The sequence below is a fragment of the Dermochelys coriacea genome, chromosome 4, assembly GCF_009764565.3.
Source record: "Dermochelys coriacea isolate rDerCor1 chromosome 4, rDerCor1.pri.v4, whole genome shotgun sequence".
In the NCBI taxonomy this organism is placed as follows: Eukaryota; Metazoa; Chordata; order Testudines; family Dermochelyidae; genus Dermochelys; species Dermochelys coriacea.
Genome location: NC_050071.1, coordinates 74,515,517 through 74,538,669, shown reverse-complemented (window position 1 = coordinate 74,538,669; position 23,153 = coordinate 74,515,517). Strand labels below are relative to the sequence as shown.

The window sequence follows — 23,153 nt, the reverse complement described above, 5'->3', positions numbered from 1 at the left end:
TCATTTTAGTTTCCATGTACAGTATTATCTATCCAAATACATTCAAAACAAGCTGAACTTACAATATAAATCAATCCAGGTGACTTTAAATCTTGTTAAAATATGTAGAATCTGTTTGCCCCACATAAGGTTGTGGTTAGATTTATGTGGCCCTCCTTTGTAATAAGGTTGCAAACCACTGGATTGGGGGCTGAAAAGAGGACACTGGGGAATTGAATTTATTTAGGGTCTGAGAATTCATTGGGAAGAGTGGGGTAAACAGGATGAATGTTCGCAGATATTAGATTTGGGAAGTTTGGGTAGTGGGGTAGGCACAGGATAGATTATTGGAGCAGGAGTGCAGAAGATGGGATTGAGGGAAAATGGGAAAGAAACAGAGGGAAAGGGCAAGAGAAATCAAAGTACCCTGGACAGATAGCAAGAAAGAAATGCTAAATAAAGCAGGAGACCTTGAATAGAGCGAATAGAATAGGGAAGAGAATGACAGAACATGAGGGACTGAAAGGAACATAGAATGGAAAAAAGAGACAAGTGGAAAAACACACGCAGATAGGGCAGAAAAAGAAGTAGAGATATTCTTTGAGGAATGACAAAACAACAGCAAAGAGGACGCAGTACATTTCAATATTGTGTAAGGAAGGATTGGTTCCAAATTACGACATCAAACCCAATCTTTGTGTATATGGTACTTTTTGGTCTGGCATAAAGGAGGGTTGGGAGACCTGGCTGGGAGGTAGGCATGAACAATTAGTCTTCCACCTTTATAGAGAATATACCAATAATTTGCTTTTATGTATTTTAAAAAACATACAATCCCAATGTTGACACTTTTTTTAGAACAGATTATTATATTATTTTGTCTGATGAGAAATACGTGAGTCTGTCTGGGGCCTAGGGTTTTTTGGTGCATCCATGTTGGTGAGTTAAAGGGATGCCAATAACTTTATCAATTAAATAAAAAAGATTTAAAAGTAATTTCATGTACTTCAACTATCTCTGAATTCTCCTGCCACTTTTAATAGTTCTTAACAGTCACATTTTTCTAAATTTTTTTCAGGATGGGATTTTCAGAAGCACTGAATTCAGTGGGGTCAGATTTAGGCCAATGCTGAGCATTTCTGAAGAAACCCACCCTAAATGTTTTTGTCTCCTCTTTGCTGAGTGAAAAACCATACCCACCCACCCATCCACACAAAAGGATGAAAAAGGACGGACTGATTAAAAGGGAAACAGAGAAAACATCTGTACACAAAATACTATCAGGTACACAAGTAATCAAACTAGAAGAAAGACACGTTTTCTTAAATCTTTCTTGGTAATAGTACTTTGAAATATTTTAACAATGGTAAGTTTAAAAAAATCAGACCAAACTGTGTGTATAAATATGAGGCAGGATTCCTAGTTGTTGTGGTATTTGTTAGTTTGTTTTGGTCTAAAACCTTGTCAAGGATACTTTTCATGCCTCTCCACAGAACCACGCTGCTTCCCTTCTTTTGTTTGCCTAATGGCCTGTACTTCTGCTTCAGATTTGTGAATGAACAATCAATCATATTAAAATACATGAAACTTTCACAAACATTTTCACAAATACTCAGCAGCCATCCAGCCATATGTGAGCAGTCAATAAGACCCCACAAATAACAAATTAAATCCTCTGTTTTTATGCTATATGAGTAGTACTTCTTGTATTTAGCCGTCAGATGCCTGTTTGAGATAGATGAGAAATGGCTTGGTGGTCTCAGTCCAATTCCAACTGGACAGGTGTCCGGATCATAAAACTCCCCACCGTAATTGGCACTAATTGGCATCCCTGTCAGCAGAATAGCCAACGACTGTATAGGAATGGACACTGAACAGCCTCTCTCATAGCCTAGAGGTGGTTCCAATCCAGATCAGGAGAGTGGGTGGTCCATTGATAGGGAAGTGTGAGATTTTTTTACTACTGTTTCTTATGATATATCTTTTTTAGGGATACACAGAAGAATTCTGTTTCTAAGGATTTAATAAACTCTAAATTTTAAAAAAAGGTGTATTAGCTTTGGAGGGAATTTTGGAAAACATGAATGAAATAGAGGCTTCACTGAAGTCAGTGGCAAAGTCCCATTGACTTTAATGGGGCCAGGATTACAACCAATATTTTTAAAGATACTCTTATCAAAGAGGTTTGGGACCGGGCTGTTTGAAAAGTTCATAGGAAGGCAAGATAAAGTCATGAGTGACATACTTGCTGCCTAGTTAAGACCTGATCCTGAAACTTGTTTTGCACAGAGAAAACAAATTGCAGACTTGGGGTTTTAAAGTCCCTTCATATTTGAATGTGTGAGTGAACAGCAAAAAATGTATAGCAATAGCAAAAATATAATCAAAATAGAAAAAAAAATCAGCATATCTCTTAATATAAAGACTGTGTTCACAAATATTGCTAGGGATTTGTCATAAATAAATGGAACTCTGTGCCCCCAGCTTAGCTAAGAGGTTTATCACAAATAAAATACCATGGAAATACAATTGGTACAAACCTGCTGAAAGAGCTCCTTTGTAAACAGCTGGAAAACACCCATGTGTCATAAAATGGGAAGCTAGAAATGTATAAATATTGCAGATACAGGGCCAGATTCTATGGTGCCTTGCACCTTATACAGTCATTTACACCAATGCAGAGTGTCTATCCAAACAGGTATGGTAATGATTTACACACACTTTGCACTGATGTAAATACCTACACAAGGTTCAGGTCAATAGAGGTCCTGCCCATAATGCTGAACTACATATGTCCTGCAAGATAAATGTTCTTCTAAATCTATATCATTTATTCTTGAAAGCCTACATATTTTTTCTTTCCCAGTGATTGCTTTTTAAAGAAGAAACTTTTATGTTCTCTCTTGCATAGGAGCTCTTGACAAACTGGAGGGAAATGTAAGTTACGTAACACGCCTGTGGAAAAATAGATATCAGTTGCTTTTTATGAAAAACAAAAATACGGTAAAGTCAAATGGGCATATGCTTTGTACATCTCCCAAGTTCTATCTGAAGAGAACCATACAAAAACAAAGCTTGATCAAGAGGAAGCAGCTGCAGGGGTGATACAGAGCCCTTTCTCATAAACAAAGAGCACCAAAAAATCTGTTTGAGCATGAATATTAGATTTGCCGAGTTCTGCTGACATCACTATGGGAGATAAACATATTACAAGGAGTGGAACAGCTTGTTGTTTGAGAGGTTGCCAGATGAGATAAGTGAGTGGTAAAGTGGCAAATGAACACGGGGTGCCCATCTTGACAACCTCAGATGTGGTTGCTGGTTGTGATTTAGTGAAGTGTCATATCGAACATAACTAATCTGGAACAAGTGAATAAAAATGAACTAAGGCCTTTGCTATAAGGGAAAAAAGAGATTCAAACAGCTGCTTCCATCTGGGAACTATGTGAAAGTGTTGCACAGCTGTACAAAAATAAACAGCTTAAAATTCTGCACAGCCTACTGCTCCATTTACATTCTTTCCCAATCTTTCCCCTCATTAAGCTTTAATCTTGCTTCTAATTATATTTTATCAATCTATTGTTTATGCAACTCTAGCTTAAACTGCAAACCTATTCAAACAAAAATAAAGTTATAATTAGTTGTCTTCTCCCCAAACTCCCCCCACCTCCTTTTATATTAGCAAGTGCATCATTATCAGACACTGGGTGGGGGTTGGGGACGCAGTCAGTTTACATGGTGCCCTTTTGGCAGCAAAGAATAAAAAAAAATTGTAGCTGTATAATGTGATTTACCAGCTTTAGGACTCCAGGGTCTACACTTCCATAAATAAAAGTGACAAATTATCAATAAATCATTCCTGAGTCTACCATATTGCATAATGTTTGTTGAAACCCAGTTCTAATAAATATAAGAATCACCTTTTTTAGCCAAAGCATAAGAAACAAAGATGACAGCGATTACAAACAGAAGTGAAAAATGAGAAATAAGCCCCCTGGAAAGTAATGAGCTTTTTTCCCCTCGCATCTTTAATATTGTTAGCCTCTCGAAAAAAATGTGTGTTATTGCAAGCATGCTCTCTAATATCAGTTATTAGTCATTGTGTACAAAAGAAATTGCATGTCATATATTTCTGACAAGGTGAGGTGTTAACAACTAATTCCTGACCTCTGAAGAAACCATTCTGATTTTTTTTCCAGTACATGCAGATAATCTTTTTCAGAATCAATAGAACTCAGGCAAAATTAATTCAGCACAAGGAGTTTTGTGCTTTGAAAGTGTGATGCTGCCACAGTTTATCGAACAAAATTAACTGGAAAGTGAACAAAAGAAAACTGCAACATTCAGGGTTCAATTACTTTCCTTGTTGTTGTTATAAATTGAAAATGTGGCATTAAGATTAGCATTTAATAGATACAAACAAATGTGTTTACATTTGACTATGTACCCAGTATGTAAATACTCTTATTGACTTCTGGGGGATTACTCAAAGGAATAGCCTGGGCAAGATTTGGGCCTTTACCTTTTCTCTTCCTACACCTCTCCTCCCAGTATTTTGTTAGAAAAATACAACAGAAATTCTTCAACTATGGTTCTGAAATAATTTACCTGTTACAGGTGCTGGTTAAATATTAGGTTATAATATCCCATAGTTTTTCATGCAGTTCAGCATCTGGGAGTAATTTATACAAAGGAGTCATTAGACTTGGGTAACACTTTAAAAAAGTCAGCTTGAACCTTAATTGCAATTCCCTATTATTTTATGTTCTATACGCTCAAAATCAAATATATGGGCTAAGCTAACCATCTGCTTCTCTTTAGAAACATTAAAATGACCACTTATTACCCTTGCTATCCTCCAATTTGTGCAAGCTAGCTTCTCTTTATCATAAAGATGATCCTATGTTAAAATACGTTCAGTTTTAAGACTTCTGCTAAGCACATTTTGCAAATATATATTGAATCTTGTAATGTTTACATTTTGGGCCATTTGTAGTTTCCTTTCCGGATTAGACCCACATTTAAAGCTCGATCCTCCTCCCAGTGATATCAATGCCACATCACCAATTGTCTTCAAGGGAGCAAGGCCCTACTGGGATGGTTGTATTTCCCTTATGGGAAAGTCTTACAGAATTTAATAGGAAATGGTAAATTTTCTATAGGCTGTATGGCCTTAAACTGACTTTACCCAGCTGAACAATCCCCTTAACCTCAGTGGAACTATTCACATGCATAAAGGTTTGCATGATCAAGGTCTAACTGTCTATAAATAGTCTAATGAAACACTCTTCGGATTTTGTTGTAAAAAAAAATGTTATTTTAAGAAACAGAGTTCAAAAGGGGACTCCTCCACTGGCACAAAGTTGCCTTTTATAGACAGCCTCACCCCAGTTTGCAGAGAACATGGCTAGAGTTCTCGCATGATCTGGTAAATCATGACTGCCAGTATGGCACTAAGTCTGCTCTAAGATACTGCTCATGACTAGTATCATGCTTGGCAGATCAAAGATCAGGGAATTTACAGGTTCACTTGCAAGCTCCTCACCATCTGGCACTGCACAAGACATTGAACAACCAGTCACTTTAAAAGAAAGCAATCCCAAGAGGAAGAGGAAGATGCAACATGCATCAAGAGGAAGAGAGGATGCAACATGCATCAGTTATTCAGAGCCACAATGTCTCTGATGCAGAGGGAGGAAGCAGCTGCAGAACAGGCATGCAAAGCATACTTCATTCCAGATATACCATGCCTATCTCAGCATAAAGGTATGGGACTTTGGTGATGAGCTGGGGAGGAGGAGAAGGTGAGGCCACTGGGTTCAGAGAATATTTTCATTCCCTGGAATGGGACAAAATCAGAAATCTGAGAAACATGGACATTAAAATAAAAAGCAAAATAATAAAAATAGTGATGTAGAGAATGACATCATGTGAGAGAGTATGAGCAATGTGGATGAAGATACCAGAGGAACAGTAGGTAACTTTTGTATATTTTAATGCCAGGGCTATTGTTCAAAAGTCACAGATCACTTTCTGATGATAATCCCTAGTGAGGTCAGAGCCTGCCACTACAAAAAACCTGCAGATTGGTCATACTCCCCAGTAAATCAGGCCAAAAAAAAGTAGTCTACAGGAAAAAGCAGACTTGTCTGTTCTATTGTGGAGCTAAGAGCTAAAAACTCGAAGTAGGTCTGCCCTTCAAGCTATCCTCTGAAAAGCTGGAAAAATCCCCCATCCATAGGGTTCGCTGGAATTCTGATACCCAAACCTCCCCATGCTATGAAATTACTTCTCATGATTACTTCAATGCTTTAGGTCCAGTTGTACTCTTCCTTTGGATAACTTAAATGATAATGAATAATGCAGGTGTTATTTTCCTTCATGGATGCTGCCGTGAATTTTTCCATTCTTAGCCCTGGAATCTTTCTTTTCTGTTAAAGAGATTATACAATCTGCATTTACTGCATTACCTTTGAGAATTTTGTATACATTCATATTATCTTTCAAAGTCTCTACATGCTTAATTATGAGCTCAAGACCGTTCATGACACACTGATTTCTGAGATGATCCTGGTGTTTCTTATGTTTTATATTGATCATTTGCAGTATTTCATGGGGTCCTTTTGTTTTGATTTTCATTTACCTGCACTACATTTAGTACAGAACATTTTCTGTTTATTTTAGTAGCGTGCCTTTATCTGACATTTTCCTACAATGATCTATGAGCCTTTACAGAAGTCATCTCATAAAACTTTTCCAGTTAATTATAACATGGTGCTCTCTTATAGATAAGGTGTGTGTTAGAGTTTTAACTAGCTATGTGTTGACACTAATAGTTGTATCATTAATTCCAGAAAAGAATGAAAAGAAAAAAGTCTAGCAAAAAGAAGATATATGAAAACAAAGCAACAAATAATTCATGTTCATCTGAAATGTTAATGCAATTTAGAGCTTTATAGGAGCTTTTTTAAGCTTTGGCTACCTGATTACTGGCTCATAGCCCATAAAAACATAGGATGTAAATCACGTAAGTTGAATAATTTATCATCAAGAAGTTACATGCAATTATTACATTTTTGACTAACAATTGCTTTTGCAGACTGCAAATCCATTTTTAACTGTCAATGTTAACTGCAGGATATGTTATCATCCAGTTGATCATATTGATATAATGCATCTATTATCCTACTGTCTGCATATGACTTGATATCAAGTGGCCAATAATAAGCAATTAGGGACCAGTTATGCCCTCTGATGCAAGCACACCACTCCCATTAACTTCAGTGGGAGCCACACATGTCTGCATCTGAGGATAGACGTTAGCCTGAAGTTTACCAGACAGTTGAGATGTGTATTTTTATCCTATTTTTACAATATCAGTAGCCATAAAAATGCAACAATCTATTTGGTATTGCATAAATCCCAACTAGAGATGAGCAGAAAATTACTTGCAAATTTTTAGCAGTGATTTTAAAAATCATAACAAGCAAGTTATGTGTCAGCAAAAGTTATAAAGCCAAAAGAACAGCAGGCTGATTACGTAGGGCAACATATAGTTAATGAGTGATATTATGATGACAAATGAGTCACGGTCTACCTAAAATAGTAACATCAACAATACAAACAGCTGTAGGGCCATTAGTCTCTGGGGAGGGGCTGAATTATAAGAGGTTAAAGATTATAATGACATGCAATAGAAGGCATAAAGGGGTGGACAGACCCAGCTCGACATGTTTTCTTGCATAGGAAGAGAAGATTCTAGGGCTGATGCCATACAATTTCTGCATCTGCCCCAAATCTGGTGTTACTTCTAAACCTTCTGCAAACACTGAAATCATTCCTATCTATCTTAGGAACCTATATGGCCCCCATTACTGTAGCATTTGAACATCTCACAATATTTAATGTATTTACGTGTGCGGTAGGGAAGTCCTCCAAAATTATCTCTGTTTACAGATGGGAAAATGAGATATAGACAGACATGCCAAAGGGCAGACATGTCAAACCTGTGGAAAAAACACAGAAATTTTGACTTAATTGGCTTGTGAGTTGAGTTGCTTGTTGGCTGGTTTTGGGCTTGTAACTTCTTGTTGCTGCTTTATTTTGATCAGTTCCCAGCAAGCAGGGGCAAGCAGGGAGGGGGGAGAATCAGGGGTGCATAGCGGGCCCACCATAGTCTCAGACTGCACACTGGGGGGATCTAGTCACACAGAGAGTGTTGGGGCTCTTAGGGACTGGCTTGTTCTGAACTTGTTTTGAAATGGGATTAGCTTGATTTCTGGTTTATTGTGAAAGTAAGAGTGCTTATTTACCACGTGAAAGTTGGCAACTGTATTGGAAAAAGTATTAGGCACTTAATTAGGCATAAAAATCTGGCCCTAAATGATATTCCCAAGGTCACACAGGAAGTCTGTGGTGGATCTATAAATTAAATTTAGGTTGCCTAAATTTCAGGCAAGTGCCCTAATATCAGAACTATCCTTCCCCTAAGTATGTGCCATTCTCCAATTCAGCAGTTTTGCTTCCATGTCACTAAACACAAGGCTCTCTGACTGCAAACCTCTCAGAATCATCTGTGCGTGTATCTGAATAAATGATGGCCAAACTCCAAAAGACTTTAAGATTCATTTCAGTTTGAATAAGGACACAGCAGTTTGAACTGTCCCTCATGGAACAACATGGGCAGAAACTTCTCCTTTTCTCTCTTCTGGAGATTTTCCTTAGTTTTTCTCCTACTGTCTCTCCAAGCTTCTCTTCCACAAAAGAAAACTTTTAAAGAAAGCTGTTATCCCTCTTCCACTTAGGCTCAAAGTTTAATAAAGAAGAAATTTCATATGAAAAAGGTTATATGACTTCAGGTGAAATGTAACCAGTGCCTTAAACGATTGCTAAAAAGCAAAGTTCTGAAGGCACAAAACTTGCAAAGTGCAGTGCAGACACTTTTCACATAAAGCTTCTAATCAAGAAATCTTTAATTTCACAAGGCTCTTAATTGTGACTCACAATTATTTTTAATTAATATTATGTGCTAAACAATGGCTTCACAGGAAGTCAATGGTATAGCATAAAACATCACATTGTACTCAATGCACTGTGAAATCCTTGGGTGTGGATTCAAAAACATTAATCTAGATCTGAGATAGTTGGAATGTTTTTAATTTTTGCTACATAGAATTAAAATGCCAAAAATGTTCACAAGAAGCTATGGACAAGATTAAGTATAGTGCATTCCAACTCAATGAGCTTCTCTAGATAGTACTGGTAATCACTGAGGCGTTGCCATATGAAAAGATATTGGAGCACATTTTTCAGTAGGATGGAGGCCACAATACTTGCATCTGCACAATGGATAGTAGGAGCAAATCTGATTTCTTGCACCTGTGTGGTTTTCATTGTATTGTGGAAACAAACTTTGTGGCTGCAATTTGCACCCCAAAAGGAGGCTGCCCTTTCAGTAATTTGGTCTGCTTGCAACAATAGTGGAATGGCCTTCCCCTCCTCCACTGCTTGGATTGCAGCAGGATGTGATTGAGAGGCTGGAGGAAATGGCAATGGAAACAAAGGGACTTGGGTGCCTAACCCCCAGATTTAGGAACCTAGCTCCCTGGTTTTGACACCATTGCAATCCTCTGAATTCCTACTCAGCTGCCACTGATCTTGTAGGTACTTTAACTTGCTCAGCACCTAAATTTCCACTGAAAAAGTTTCCTAGGCACCTAAGTTTCTGCCTCAAGCTATGTGCACTACTATCTCACTCTAGGCATCTGGACACCTATCTCCTGTCTAAACCCTAGTACAATCCACAAATGGGGCAAAGACAGAATTTTCTTCTGCCTGTCTTGCCTGTGTGGCCTGATCTGATAGGTGTGCTCAGAGCACATCTACCAGATTAGGCCCCATTCAAACTCCAGGAGTTACTGCAGTGCAGGTGCCCACCTTATAACTTTTAGCCCAGTAGTTAGAGCACTCACCTCTGCCTAATGTGGAGAAAGGAATTGAACATTCTAATTAAAACTTTCCCAAAAGAAGAGTGTTTTAATCACTGAGTTCTGGGATATTCTGATGTAAATTTCCCTCAATCTCTCTTGCTGAAGTTGTTGCACTTTGGATAAACACTTAAACAGCCATTGAAGCATGTGGACTGGACCCTGGGTCTCCCACCTCCCACGTAGATGCCATAATCAGCAGGCTATCAAATCATTTTCATTCACTCGCTCGCTCTCTCTCTCTCTCTCTCTGACCCAATGACTCTTTAAGTATTTATTCACAGTGGATCACCTATAACAGGAGAGATTAAAAGAGGCTCACATCAGAGTATCACATAGTTCATCAGTTAGAGCACTGAGGTGAGAGATGAATTGGGGCATTCCAAGTAACTGTTCATCAGTTTTCACAGCACAAACGTTGTTGGAAAAATATGTTTTAAAATCAAATCTTTCTTAAAAACATGGCTTTCGTTTATGGAAAAAAAGTTTCAGAAAACTTAAACTCACATTCTATGTTCACAAAATATTTTCAACAGGTTGTGTGAATCACAAAACTTCAAACTCTCCTGGGATTGCACACTCCTGTTTTCAAGAAAATATGGCCTCCTTCAGATCATTGATTCCCCTCACTATGAACTTTAGCAAAGTGATCTGTTTCCATAAATTATAAAATATGCACATTTTTCAGGCTGTATTGATAAACTTTTCATCCTTTTCTATAAATCCTGCTATATCCAAACAGGGTAGAGATACACCTGGACCTGTGACAGAAATAATTATGTGAAACATGGTGCTTTGCTGAAAAAACACACTGTAGAGCAGTGATACTCAGAGTGAGATTCGCGAGCCACAAGTAGCTCTTTAATGTGGCTCGTGTGGCTCTTTGCAGCATATGATATTAAAACACTGTGTGATGTAATTATTAGCCAGTCTAAGTTATTAAGCAATCGGGATAACAATGGATTCACATTATTGTGGCTCTTTTGGGTAACACTGATTGCTAATTTGGCTCCTCAACCACTGAGATCTGAGTATCACTGCTATAGATCCTAATTTAAACACAAACTAGTCCATACCTTCTGTTTTTTACTTTGGTGTTCAGACAGCAAGAACAACAGCTAGTGAAACAGTTCTTGTCTTTCACAGAAGATAATTACATAGTTAATAAAATACATTGATGTCTAATAGATCTGTAATCATTTAAATACATGCAAGTATACTTTAATTAGAATGTCTTGATCAAATTCTGTATACTATTTTCCCATACGGTAGCGTGTAGCATTAACTATATTTTATGAAAAATCCTGTTTCATCAGATTAATTTTATAGTAAGATACTATTCACCATAGGTTAGAATACATGCCTCTAAGACTTAATTTAATGTAATTATTAAATAAAAATATATTCATGATTACCCAACAATTACATATGAAGACATTTTTTTAAAATGTGCTGCACTTCAGAAAGACATAGTTTTGCATCATTTAAACAAAGATACAACCAATAATAAGATGGGGGTTGGGAAGGAAATTATCACTTAAATAACACTCTTCTCAAAATAGTGACGATGATAGAAATATAGTTCTTTTAATGCCTCCAGATCATCTTAAAGTTGTCTGACACTAGCTTTTTTTTTAACTAGGCTTTTTCTACTAAAATGTTGCCAAACTGTTCTAATGATTTTAACCAGACAGTTCTAAATTCAGTTAAAAAGGAAAGAAGGGGCAGTTTATCCAGTGTGTTAGGTTTAATTATTTAAAGATTCAGGAGGTCAGATATATAACAGGCTCTGTTAATACAGAACCTTATTTGAGTTTGCCTTTAGCCCTGTCCTTTTGTCCTTCTTTCATATCTTTTAAAGTTAATGTCATATCAAATGCCTAAACTTGGGGAAACGGAGAGCTTTTAAATTTTGATTACCATTAAGTAGATCTAAGTTTGTTTGCTAATCTTTAATATATACAAACTACATGATCAGTTCTGCTTCCTATTACAAATATATGGGTTTGTGTGACACATCCTTTTAGCAATTCTCTTTTACTCTGAAGCAAGAGGCATTTCTTCATTTAAAAACACATTTAATGTGTTCAATTTGCACAATGATTTGCAAATAGCTAACAAGAGCTGGGCAGAACCAGGCTTGCACAAATGTCTTCATATTTGATTGGTGGCTGTCGTTGTTTAGGGAGGCAGGACATGGAGTTTAGACTATTTGGAAACAAAGAAAGAGGGGTGCATTTTCAGTCATTGCATTTCAGAGAAAGAGAACTCTAAATTTTCAATAGCGTTGTGCTCCAAACTCATGCTTAATTAGAAAGAGCAGCATCCAGAAGCATTATCCCAGGATTGGATGTTAGAAAGCTCTAAATTCTACTCCCTCCTTTATCATGTTAGCACTATATGTCTACATCAGTTTTCTCATCTGTAAAATGGGATTAATAATACCTCATACCCAACATGTGGAAATATTGCATGAATTAATCAATTAATGTTTGTATGACTCTCTGAAAACCTGAAATCCTATATAAATTCTAACGGGTGTTATATAAGAAATAGCATGGTACAAAAGTGCACCTTACATTTCCTTGCACACACAAAACAAATCTTCTGCCTTCTGTGAATGTCCTTTAAATATGTGTACACAATTACCATATCTTTCCCAGCACTCCAACCTTACTAATTAATTCTATCTCAGATTTGGGACTTTTCTACACGGCAGTTATGTGTAGTAGAGGGGTCTGATTTCTAAACTGCACAAACGTGGTGTGTACTATCTGGCCCATGTACACCCTGCTGGCATGCACTAAAATCTCCCAGCAACTGCACCCCTCTAGTGTGCAAACCCCTCCACTGCACATTCTATAATGTGCACTACAAAATTTGTAGTGCACGCCACCAGAGTGTACACAGGCCAGTTAGTGTGCAGCACGTTGGTGCACTCTTTAGCAGTCCCATCCCTTTAGTGTGCATTGCCACACTGTGTAAACAATGCTTACACTATGTTGTGGTTCTCATTAAAACAACAGGAGCTTATGTTCAGCAAATATATTTTTCATTCATGGTTTACAGACATCTAACATAACAAAAACCAGCCTGCTTTTAGCAACAGCCTACAGTTCTTAGCTTGGTTGGGTAATCCCGGAGCTAAGCATTCCAATATATGGAGTATTTTTTATCACTACAAGCCACCTCTCTGATGCTTATACAACAATAAAAGCCTTACATTCCACAAGCAATAATAGTTTACACATTATTCTTTCTAAATGAATCCATCAGTTATCTTACTTTTTGTTGCTGTCTTCTGAATTTCCTCAGTTATATCGACACCTTTTTGTTAGACTGCCCAGAAATGAATGTCATATAGTAAGCATGGTCTCATCTGTGCAGTGTTACCAGCTCTAATGATTTTATCATGATTCTCGTTGTATTTGGTGTTTGCCTTAAAGTCCCAGCTATGGGAGGCATGTGATTACATGAGTCTCTCTGTTTTCATTTTTTGAGAGTAAATTTCTAGCCCCCGTGGTTACAGAGAAAAGCTTGAAAATGTGAACCCTGAAGGCTCAAAACCCAGAAGAAGACCAACACTTATTTAAAAGTTCATGCATTTTAGGACAATCTCATGATTTTGGGGTGCCTGAATCATAATTTTGTACACTTGGGTTTGGCAATACTGCTAATGCCATGCAGGGCTTGAGCCTATGGCTCTCTGAAATCAATGGCAAAGCTCCCATTGATTTTAATGGTGGAGAATCAGGACCAGAGAGAAAGGCACTATCATCTTCCTGGTCCATGATGTGATGGCTCTATGTATGCAACCCAAACATGTAACAAATGCTCTGTTGCCATATCACACTGCAATTACATATATAACTTGCAACATCCCTGTGAATTGTGCAGCATGACTTCTTTCTTATGGTTGTTCCCATCCCCCATATTTTTGGTCATTTTTCCCAAATGTGTTGGCTGCATTTTTCCAGGTTGAATCTCTCTTTTTTTTTTAATTTCCTGTCCATATATTTAAACTCTGATCCCTTTGTATTTTTGCTCCATCCTCCCTTGCGTTGGCAAAATCTTGCAATACAACATCATCATTCAGGTCTAACACTGTTCTTTGCGGTATCTTGGACACTTCGATATTTTGCCATTGTTTGGGTTTTTTCAGGCAATATTTCATGAGACATAGTACTAAATACTTTACGTAAACTGAGATATGGAATGTAAAGGTACTTCATTTCATTCATCCCTTAATTTTCCAGTTCTACCACAAAACAGTTCAAGTTTATCTGCCATAATGTATTCTTTATAAACCCATTGTTGTTTGTTGCTCACGGCTCCAGGAATAATATCTGATGTTACCATTTTAAATAATGATTCAAAACTAGAAAAAAGGTAGTTAATCCTCATAACGTACCTATTGAAATAAGTCTGTTGTCTCTGTTTTAAAGATGATGACCGTGAGACACAGACAACTTGAGCGCTTGTCTGCACTTTAAATACTACAGTGGTACTATACTATACTAGTCCTATGCTGAAGGCCCTGGTAACCCACCTTCCTGAGAGGAAGAATTCCTCCATTGACCTATTGCTTTCTACACAACGGGTTAGGTCTGCTTAACTACATTCCTCATGGATGTGGATTTTTCACACCTCTACGCAATGTAGCTGGGTCAACCTAACTTTTTAATGTAGACCAGGCTTAAGTGACTTGCCCAAGGCCACTTGCTAAATTTTTCTTATTCAAGACATAAACCAACCATTGATGGATTAGGAAGAAATTTGCTCTTTGAGTGGTTTATTCCATAACTTTCCACCCTGGACATTTTTTTCACCTTCCTCTGAAGTATATGGTACTGGCTACTGTCAGAGACTGGCTATTGGCCTAGGTGGACTTAAATGAGAGCTCAGCGCTTCTGAAAATCAGACTATGCTTATATAGGAACCTAAATATGAATTTAAGACCCTGAATTTTAATAATCATTTTTTTAAAATCTTGATTCTATTACTTACAAATGTTCCCTTCCTTAATGGCACTTCACAGAGAAAAATTAGACATGGTGTTTGCCTCCAAGAGCTTACACGTATTTAAAGCATCTGACTCAAATCCCAATGCCTGCACAGACTAGATGGGGTATAAGGATCTGCCCAAATGGTTCCCTTTGTAGAATCAGGGCCAATGTTATGGCTACAAGATGAATATAATTAGACTCACTAAACAGTCCTAAGACACTAGAATGGAAGAATAGGAGAAAAAAAATGGGTTTGGAGGCGGAGCGGGTGGATAAGGTGAAGGAGGAGTCTGGTCCAAGCATATGGAGCGGCATGGAAAAAAGCATGAAGTCAAGAGGGGGGAGAAGCAAGAAAAAGGAAACATTAGAGGAGAAAGGAAAGGGCTGTTAGGGCTCAAGAAGGAGGTGTAGGAGGGAAGGAGGGCTGAGATGTAGGCAGGGAGAGAACTGTGTAGAGCCTTAAATTCAAACTTCTGGCACCTCCCCTTTATTGTAGGGGAGAGAAGCCAGCAAGAGATCTGAAGAAGAGAGAGATGGACAGAAAAGAAAGATGAATTTTAGCTTCAGTATTTCAGATAGTCTTGGTGCAGGCTAAGCAGAATGATCCTATGTATGTTTTTCTTGTTCCTTTTCTTGTTGGCAGATTATTTAATCTTCCTTTCCACTTATCCTCTTTGTGTTAGAAGATTGACCTCTCTCTCTTTTCCCTGCTGGCCTACAGTTTCTCACTTTTCCTATCACTGGTGCAGCTCCTCCAATGATAGTAATGGTGGAAGCTGGCTGAGACCACATAATGATTAAAAACCCTGTAGTTGCCAGTACCCTAGATTTCCCTAAGGTTACCACTGGTGGAGCTGCACCAGTGGTAGAAATGCTGGATATTTTCTGTCCAAAAAAAAAATAATGTTGTCTTTGTGAGCTATCCAGATTGGCGCTAGAAGGATTACAGGGACTGAATTCTTTGCCTCTCTCTATAAAAGAAAACGGAAAGGCTAGGTACTGGCAGGCTTCATTTATAGAAATTATAACTTTGCTTAAGTGTAGTTCCAAAGTGTGATCTGTTGCATTATGTGGAATTTGTTCATGTTCTGGTTTTATGAATGGTAATAGCTGAATTTGAAATAGATCTAAAATTAAACTGATCAAGTATTTTGTATTTCAATGCTTTTTACTTGTGTGTGTGTGTGGAGAGAGGTTCTCTGCGAGGGTAAATTCAATTGAAGAAATGTTTTTCATCAATGCCTCTTATCATTCAGCAACAACTCAAATTATGGGGAGAAAATGTAAACAAAACTACCCTAAACCAAGTTAATAGTATTGGGGGTTTGTAATGTGCTGAGAGGATCATCTTCAGATTCTGACCTGAATTTTGTAGCAACCAAGTAAATTTCAGATAATATATCCCAGGTTTTATACTGATCTCAGTGCACGCTGGGAAGAGCACTTTAGGAGGATTTTTAGTGCTGTGTGTGCCCATGAAAAGCCGTGATGTTCTCCAGAGCTTATTGGGATCTCACATGAGTCACCCATTACAATTTTTCCATAAAATTTAAGGGAAGACTGGGATGATTTCTCTGCTTCTGGAATGCATTTCGGCCAAAGAGGACTTATTCCTGAGGTACATGAACATTTTTCTGAAGAGCAAATTCTTGGTCTTTCAAATGAACCTGGTTGTACCAAATTGAAGGTCTTGTAAAAATATTTTCCCCGAGGTGGAGGATTGGCCTATTTACAAGGCCTATGCACCACTTAAGCCTTTAAGAGCTGATGAGGAGGAATTTCAGAATCTAGCCTATTAAGCCACCAAAACAAGTCCTTTGAACAAGTTGACAATAAAGAGTCCTAAGCCATCAAAGAAACTGTAGTTCTCTGACAGTGACGGTCTCCCTACCTGGGTTGGGCAGCTGCAGCTCCCAGATGTGGCTCTGCAAGCGAGTATCTTCCCAACCTGGGCACAGGGGAAGTTGTGAGAGGGGAAAAGCAGCGAGTGACTGTGGAAGGAGGGAAGAGGAGCAAACAGGGGTGGGGCCTTAGGGGAAGAGGCAGGGCAGGGGTGGGGTGGGGGAGGTTCTGGCACTCCTTTTTAAATATTACAAAGTTGGTGACCCTACATGCAATAGGCCAGCACACCACACACCACTTTAAACCTTGTTTTGTTATGGGTATAGCACTGCGCTGGCAATATTTTAACCCAAAAACAGGGTTTATGTGGTACACAGGCTTTGTGCTGCAGCCTCTGCATTGGAGGCCCTTGTGTTTGTGCTGATGGATGCTGCCCTCCTCCACCTCCTTTGTTTTCTAAGGGCTTGTCTACATAGTGTGTTAGTCCAAACCAGTGAGTACAAATTTTGGTCCATGCCAGCGTGTTGCACACTAACTGACCTATGTGGTCCCTAGTGGTGTACACTAAAAGTTCCCTGGTACACATTAATGTAGTCCTGTTTCAAACAGTGCTACATTAATATGCACTAGGGAAACTTTAGTGCACACCAACAAGGTCCATGTGGGCCAGTTAGGGTGCCACATACTGGGTGCAGCCTAGAATTTACAAACTAGTGGTGCAGACTTATGCGCCGTGTAGACAACCCCTAATTTAATAGTCCTTTGTTCTTTTTTCATCCTTTATGTGCTAGACAGAACGCATGCTCCTCAGGGATGCACCTCCTTGGGGGGGCGGGGGGGTGCAGCCATTTCAATTTAGCATCTTAAGCTTTGAAAGGCCATACTGATATAAAGTGCATATATCCATATTATGACAATCCAGAGACAACTTTCCAGAATGGATATTTTGCATTGGTGGGACACTAAAGCAGCTATAAGTCATCTTCATTTAATTTTTAAGTAAATTCAGTGTGTGGTATCTAGGTTGACTTAAAGTTTCAGAGAAAACTTGAACCTTGCCTAAAACTAGGGGCCTTCTATAAATGCTTAAACTGCACATCAAATCTTGCAGTCTGTCTGTACATATGTGCCGGTGTGCATGTGCTCAGTCATGCGAGAAGTTATATGGGGAAGAGATGTTGCATAGTCAAAGAAAAATACCCATTTCATGATATTGGCCTCTTTAGGAAATTATTTTATTTAAAATAATTAGGATAGATTAGTAAAAAATGCTTTCATCTTTGCATTTTGTCTATGTTGCATTTTAAAATAATTAAGAATCCAGATTGTTTCTGTTTTTCACCTCAGTTTACTGGCATCCAGCAAAGAAGCCTACACTTTGATTTTAATCATGGCCAGACAATACAAGGTCTTGGTCTTAAAGGCAACTAGAGCAACAAGCAGAAACCCTGCTGTGTAATTTCAAAGCAATGTACTTCATGCTGCTAACCCTACAGTATGATTTCTGTTCTGCCAATGGCTCCAAAAGCAGACAACTTCCAATTTGCACCTCTCACATAAATCTACATTATGCCAATAGGTTTAGAAGAAAACCACAAGCTGCCCAGCTCAGCAGTCAGAGGTCTGTTAACAGATCTTTAACTATGATCTATTGTGCAGGAAAGTCTGAAATTATGAATGCAGAGTTTCACTTTATAGAGCTCTCACTTGTGTAACGCAGTTTTTCTTGAGATAATTATAAGTGTTTATTTTGGCTTTTAACAACTTTAATCACATTATTTAGCAGGTTCTTATTTTGTCACTGAGTTAACCAGTACTCTTACCAGTAATTTCACTAGCATACGTTTGCTTAATTGGCAAACAGCACAGAAAACTGAGTTTAAGCAGTTAATTGTGATAAACTTCACAGATGCCAAGATGTTGCTCTTAATTAAACTTTTTACAAGATATTTTCCAAATGCCAGAAGTGCTGTCTCTCATAAGTATATAGCATAGTTTCCTACTTTCAGTTGTATTCCCACTTTAAACAGCTCAATGCTATGAATGTTCCAGTAACGGACTGGCCTAGAGAATGGAAGGCTGAGGTTGAGGTTATAATAGTAGTAAGTTCAGTAAAGCACTTCTGCTTATCTGAATTCCAATTTATAAATAACCTTGGCTTCCTGGAGAGAGTAATTCAGTCTGTTAATTTCAGGCCACTGTTTAAGTAACATGCTGTGCATCATCATTGCATTTGATAGCTTTCTAATGGCGGGACTACAATATGCTTAAATGAGATCTATAAACATATCCCCTAGTGGGAATTTCAACCCAGGTCTCCAGTGGTAAAAATGACAGTTCATTCATATTTTTCACTTCTTGTTTTGTGTGCATCCTAGAACAGTGTAATTGTCCCATTCTATACAAAAATATGCATTTTTATTCTAATCTGAACCACTTACAGTTCTTGGCTCACACTATTTTGTGTAGTTTCTAACTTAGCCTTGTAATAAAGTATTGCAAAAGCACAGAGCTTGTTTCTTGACACACGCACTCTACTTTACATCTCCAAAATAAGATATTAAAATTTGCTGTCAAAAGTGATTTGAACCTGGAGTGCTTTTTAAAGAACAATAGTTTTCAACACAATAAGAATGTTGCTTCTTAATCCCTAGTAAGTACTGGTATCACTTACAAAGGTGCATGCTCACAATAGAATACTGCCCCACTAAAGGCATCTGTGCCAGGGCGCAGGAGTATTCTGTAGTGAACAGAGATATCTTCACTCCCTCCCCTGGAGATGGAAGGGAGTGAAAGCCTTTGGGAAGGTCAAACTCTATGCCCAGGGGTCATGGGACAGGGCTGAAGCTGGGGCGTCTGTTTATTTTCTAGTTATGTTGAACTGTGTTGTTCTCTTGTTGTAAACAGCATTTTTTCCCCAAATAATCCTGAGAAGAGACCTTGCTGACTAAGATTGTTTTTGAGTAGCAGCCATGTTAGTCTGTATCCTCAAAAAGAACAGGAGTACTTGTGGCAAGATTGTTTTTGTTGCTGAACCATTCTACCAACTCACAGCATCCCACTTAAACGAGGAATAAAATCCCAGTGCTAAAGCTCTGAGTTGTATTTTAAAATATGGTAATGAGTAGCTATACCTTTACAATCACATCTAAAGTAATGGTGCAATTTCTCATAAAATTGTTTGTTTTGTTTTGCTGTTTGTTTTTTTAAGGGTAAAGAAACTTTTCTCTAATGTCCAGTGTACTCCAGTCCTTTAGAGAACTTCCATTTGTAGGCTATTATAATGCCCTGAATTATACCATGCTAAACAAAACATTGCAAATGTTTTAATAAACTTCCTGGATCATGTCATGACTCCTCCATATTGAAACAGTCAGACTATGCCAAACTGTTTGAAAGCAAAGAGATTCATGGAGCACAGCTTTTGTGGAAATGGTATTCGCCCTTAGTTAACTCTTTCTGAGGCCATATAGGTAAAATTGTCAATGGATTTTGAATCAAGAATAAAGTGCGAGAGTATTTCAGAGGGGAGAAAGTATCTGCATCATTTAGATTTTGTTCCACTTGATTTTCTATCTTCAAATCTCCCTTTAGAGCCCTCAAGACTTTCTATGCTGATTTCCTGATCAATAAGGACGCTTCACCATCTTTCACTCTATCATATGTGTCTGATTGCAAGGTCTTAGGAGCTATAATGTTGTCTCTTAAAATGTTCCATTAAGCACCACGTGCATTTATGGCTCTATAAATAATAGATACTAGCACTCTGGTTGCAGCACTGCCAAAGCTGCTAATTATTTCAGCTGTCATACTTCATCCTTTTAGAGATACCTTCAGCCTTTCCTGCTATCATAGCTATTCATTTCAACAGCCCTTTTTTAAACTTTCTTCTCTGCAATTCAATTACAACTAAACATCAAAATAAATGGAGTCACTTCTAGTTTCAGGTCAGAACTCACTTTCTAAAATACCTTCAGGAAGCATGTGTATCTTCACCCACAAGTCTGTCATGCTGATACAGTACAATGTGTCTACACTTCCTCCTAGTCATAATATTTACAACATATTGTTAATAATGAATTTCATAATAATCCTGTCACCTGACCAGAGGGTGAACTTCACTAACTCAATGAATATATATTTTGATATTTGGTGGAAAATGAAACATTATGATGTAATTACTAAATAGACAACATTTTGACAATCAATTTTTTAAAATGTTCTTATGGCCCTGTGCATATTTCATCACACAGTGCATGTGCCACGTTAGTAATGTTAATAGGAGTAGTGCATCTAACTCCCCAAGCATTGAAGAAAAAGGGTCAAATTTAAACAAAAGTTAAGAAATTCAGAATTAAGCATCTACTTCCTCATTAACATAACCTTCCATGCCAGAAGATTGTACCAGTTTTAGAAAAGTGTAAGGACTTATCATTGATCACATGTGCTATCTAGGTTTAATAGAGTGAAGATATTGACTCTGACTGAATTTTCTGTCCTTCTATAGGTTTAAATTACATTCTTAAGGATAATATTTAGGAAATGGGGTGGGGGGTCAAAAATCAACCTAAATTTTGCCCTTTATTCAAAATAAACCTAAACTTAAACTGTTGCTGTTTTTTGGTTTGTTCATTATGTGGCATTACAAAATGAATTAAAGTATCATGTGTTGTGACCTACCAGTTATGTCAAGCTAAGCAGTTTCAGGCTGGTTCAGCACTTGGCCTGGAGACCTGAAAGAGACACGTAGGTGCTGCAGGAGGTTGTGCCAATGATTCAGCAGGTGCTATTCTTCCTTCTGATATCATATTGGCCAAACGCCCTCAGTGCGGGGCTTCTAGAGATGTTGACTTTCTGATGTCAAACCAAGATTTGTGGCCATTCAGGGTCACTTGGAATTGGGCAAAGATACTGTAGTTAACACCATTACTTTTACAAATAATGACAACTGGCCTACCTAACCCTGTCCTGAAGTTTCAGTGAGAAAAAGAATTTACTGTTATGTACTGTTGCTATAGGCAGCTTGAACAACTGCTTCCTTTGTCTTGAGCATATCACTCCAATGGTGAATGAAGTGATTCTTCTGTATAGTTTATGTATCAGTTTGTTATACTTACAAAGTATGTTGGGAAGCTTTGGAATGAAAGATGCAATGTAAGTATAACAACATTCTCCATCCTCTTCAGGTATCTCTGCACATCCTATATCTGGCCTGAAGTAAAAAGCCTATGTTTGGGAGTTCCAGACTCATTTTCAGACGAACGGCTCAGAAGCTTCAGAAAGACATCCATTTCAACAAAAATTGAATATAACAGAACTGGGAAAGGCATACTCAAAATTTCCTGTCACCAGCAAGCTGGTTTTATATCCTAGCATCCTTTCAATACACCTGGGCACTTATAAGCAGAGTCAGGCACAATATAATGTGATTCCTAGGAAAGTGCATCAAGCATAAAAAGATAGAGGAACAGTGATGCAATCATCGTAAAACCTGACAGCTTGATGGCATATGTCACAAACCAGCCAGCAAAAGTTGTTTATACTGGCAATCAGCCCCAACACAGGGACTTCTAATAAAAGCTTTTTAAGGAAAAGACAGCAGCATACGTGTGCACTACATGAGCCAGGAGAGGGTACCTATCATGGCTTATGAAATATTGTCATAGAGTTGGTTACCATTAATATAATGATCTTGCTGCAGGAGTGGAAATACAAGAAAAAATCAGGTAGTAGCTCATGCATCCAAACAGGCTCTATGAAATTCCCCTGTTCTTTACTTCTATGATGACTGTGTGTATGTGTACATCTGAAGTGGTATATATTCAGCCAATGGCATCCATGATAATTACAGGCAAAATTAGTGCCTGGTATGACTCAACTGAAGTCAATGGAGTTACACTATGGGAGAATTTTATCCCATGTGAACAGTAAATACTGCAGTTTAGTGCTGTTCACCATGTAAGTGCTAGCAGTAAATTTAAATACAGCAAATATATGGCTTTGTGAGCGGTGCTGTCTCCTGTCAGATGCACCCTATTCCCTTGACTGTAATATTGCTGTTGTCAGACAATGGCACTGCATGGCTCTCCCATTGACCATGACAGCCAATAGCAGAGGATGTAGTATAGAGGTGCCAAAAGCAGCAGAGTATATTTTGTGTCAAAAATCTACAAATATAATTATTTCTAAAGGTGCATGCTTTTGCAGTCTCTCTATCTAGATAATATAAATCTAATATATAAATCTCATTGGGGAAGCTAAATTTCTGATTAGTTTGATATTATTTCTTAGCATACAAGATACACAAAAAGCCATTGCAACCAGTCACAAAGGGGAAAAT

The 23,153-nt window shown here is 38.0% G+C and overlaps 1 long non-coding RNA gene across 1 annotated transcript in view; it reads left to right on the top strand.

Annotated features, from left to right (window-relative positions):
* The window catches only part of LOC122459820, a 42,140-nt gene extending 19,245 nt beyond the window's left edge, over positions 1 to 22,895 (top strand). The window contains exon 3 of the long non-coding RNA XR_006280763.1: positions 22,000 to 22,895. This is a non-coding gene — a long non-coding RNA (uncharacterized LOC122459820). The remainder of the gene's footprint in view (positions 1 to 21,999) is intronic.
* Positions 22,896 to 23,153: the final 258 nt, after the last annotated feature.